At 47.0% G+C, this 2987-nt stretch overlaps 1 protein-coding gene across 13 annotated transcripts in view; it reads right to left on the reverse strand.

Annotated features, from left to right (window-relative positions):
• Positions 1–2987, reverse strand: part of Cadps2 (calcium dependent secretion activator 2) — a 518996-nt gene that overhangs the window by 323661 nt on the left and 192348 nt on the right. The gene's annotated exons all lie outside the window — the stretch shown is intronic.

A 2987-nucleotide genomic window follows, 5' to 3' on the forward strand; every position in this document is an offset into this window, starting at 1 on the left:
TCTCTCTCTCTCTCTCTCTCTCTCTCTCTCTCTCTCTCTCTCTCTCTCACCACTGGCGGCAGCAGCTCAGCCAGGACCTATTTCCAGGGACAGTAGCAAGAATGAACCAGAGGCCTCTAGAAGAAAAGAATCAAATTAAAACAGAACTGTTTGCTGTTTTCTTCTCCTAGGTCACCCTGGGCAGCGACCATTTAGGAGAGTAAAGCTGGAGAGCCAGCAACAGGAGGGAGCACAAAGGACAAGACACAGTAAAGTTTACATGGGACCCCTACCTACATCGTGCTTTTAGAAAAACACAAGTCAGTAGCATAGAAGGCCCCGCAGAACAGTCAGCCCTCATCTCATCACAGAGGCGAGGAGGCTGTCATGGACCACGGTGTTCTTGCTCTTGATCCTTTCAACATATGCCCTACGGGGACAAAGCTGCTGTGATACAAGGCCTCGAGGTCCTCAGTCTAACAGCCCTAATGAACAGAAGTCCGTTCGGAACCATGCCAGAGAACTGGGAAGCTAATTCTTCAGTCCCTATTGATCCTTGGGGTGCCTGCAGCAATCGCAGACAACTTCATCACCTCCCAAGAAACCTTAAGCAAAACCACTGCCCAGCTAGGCTGCCTCCTAGAGTCTTACGCAAGAAGAGACAAGGTAGTTATTCAGTGTCTATGTTTTCAGGATTTTTGAAGTGACTTTCTATAAGGGAAGAGACTCATAAATCCTCCTACTTCACTTGGGTTTTAGTAGCGTAATCTCTTGAGGAAGCTCTACCCTCCCCTCTATCCCCTATTCACCGGTCTACCTTCTTACCCTGCTTTTTCCTTTTGCACAAAACCCTATTTGACATCTATAAATTATACATCTCCACAGAGTAAAAAGTAGATACCAATAGGGTTTATTCCAGTTTGTTTGCTGATGAGTGTAAACTCTAAAAGGAGGCTGTCATCTATTAGAAGTAAAAAAAATGGTTTGTTGAAAAAGTGGTAACTACCCAAAGTTACTGACTACCCAGTGATAAAGACAATCAGATACAAATCTAGCTACAGCTATATACTGTGGATGGCCGCAGGAGGGACATCGAGGGACATAAATATCTGTAATTGGAAGCAGATCAAAATCTGTGCACAAAAGGCCTGGACTCCCGAGTACAGAGCTTGCACACAGAACAGTACGCTTGGCTCTGTATACAGAAGGAAAGGCCTCCTACCCTGAGGGTATACATTTTTTTCCAAAATACCATGCTGCTCACCACGTTCTGGGGTCCTCCACATTGCTTCCAGCACCTCCATAAAGTATGACCCTCTAACCTCCAACTGCATTTAATATAAGCTACAGACTGAGGCCTCTGAGACCATTGAGTCCTAACAGCATTTGAAATTCACAAGCACAGTTTCAGATATCTTCCCACACTCACTTTACCTCCAGTGTTAGGTACCAGTTTCCATCCTTGAGATGTGGGAACCGTTCCTGACAACCCCCTTGCTCCTTTCTGTGGTGTAAAAACACAATGTGTCACTATACTGATCCTACTCCAGCCGTCCTTCAAAAATCTCATAGATTTCTTCATCTTCCCACAACAGTTCTTCATGTTTCTTCCTAGAACTGTCAATGGACTCTTGAGTGGGTTCCCTGCCTTGGGAGATTTCTGGCAGATACCAAATCCCACAATCACTTTATCCAATGTATTTTCTTCACTGACATGAAAATAATATTAAAACACCACCACCACTACCACCACCACCACTACCACCACCACCACTACCACCACCACCACCACCTCAGGTCATGTCAACTCTGGTTTAAGAATAAAATCACCATGGCGTCCATGGCCTTACCACCCATTCCCAATTCTCTATCTCAGAACTCACTCTGCCTGTATCTGCCCCAATGTTCTCAAAGTGACCTGGAGTCATGTGGGAAGCCACGTAATGCCATTACAAGATGGCGCTGGCTACCACTGGCCCGTGCAAATGGGTTTCACGCCAAGTCTTTGCCTGCCCCGGGGCGTAACAGTGAGATCATGAGTAAGCAACCAATTAGACGTGGACACGCAGCCTTGGGGACTATATAGGGAGTCGCTCGCGGGGCCTTGTGGTCTTCCTCTTCAAGATGCAATAAATGCTGTGCTGCAGAAGGATCCTGGTGTCCGCGTGCGTTCTTGCTGGCGAGACGATAGCGCGGAACAACTGGTGCCGAAAACCCCGGGAAAAACGCCTCACCATCGCCAGCTCCGAGAAGACCCTCCACTCGCGGAGAGGATTCAGAACTGCAGGACGAAGGTAAGCTCTGAGAGGCATGTTTGGTCTTGATCTCTCTCATCTCTCTCCCCAGTTAGAAGGCGTGGTGGAAGCTCTCATTACTGCCTTGACAACACTCATTCTTTTTCTTTTGGTTAAATTGGTGAAATCGTGCCTAGAAGATGAGAAATGCTGCCCAACGGTAATAGCAGGACAGGGGGCATTAGAGGAGTTACAGGACAGCATGTCAGAAACAGAGCNAGGTGAAAGATTAGAAGCTTCAAGAAGGAGAGGTGCAACTAAGAAAAGAGGCCAAGGACCTTGGATCCGAGGAAGCGAGAGATAAGGGAAAGGACGCCCTGGGAGAGAAACGGGGAAAGGAGGAGAAAAACCCAAAAAAGAAAAGATTTTATCCGGTAAAGGAGTTAGAGGCTTTAGGGCTTGATAGTTCAGAACAGACAAACTTAGCCCCTCTGAGGAAGAGGATTTAGAAGATGAGGCAGCTCGCTATGAAGAAGAAAGATACCCCCCAGATAGCTTGAGTAAAAAACAGAAGAAAGCGGGAGGCGGAAACCATGCAATTTCCCGGCCTGTAGGCCCCAGCGCCCCTCCACCTTATATGGAAAGATTTTACTCAGATTCCTTCCTTACTAGAGATGAGCAGAAAAAGATACGACAGGCATTTCCGGTGTTTGAGGCTGCCAAAGGAGGCTGTGTCCACACACCGGTAGAATATATTCAAATTAAGGAACTTGC

The sequence above is a fragment of the Mus pahari genome, chromosome 2 (assembly GCF_900095145.1).
Source record: "Mus pahari chromosome 2, PAHARI_EIJ_v1.1, whole genome shotgun sequence".
In the NCBI taxonomy this organism is placed as follows: domain Eukaryota; kingdom Metazoa; phylum Chordata; class Mammalia; order Rodentia; family Muridae; genus Mus; species Mus pahari.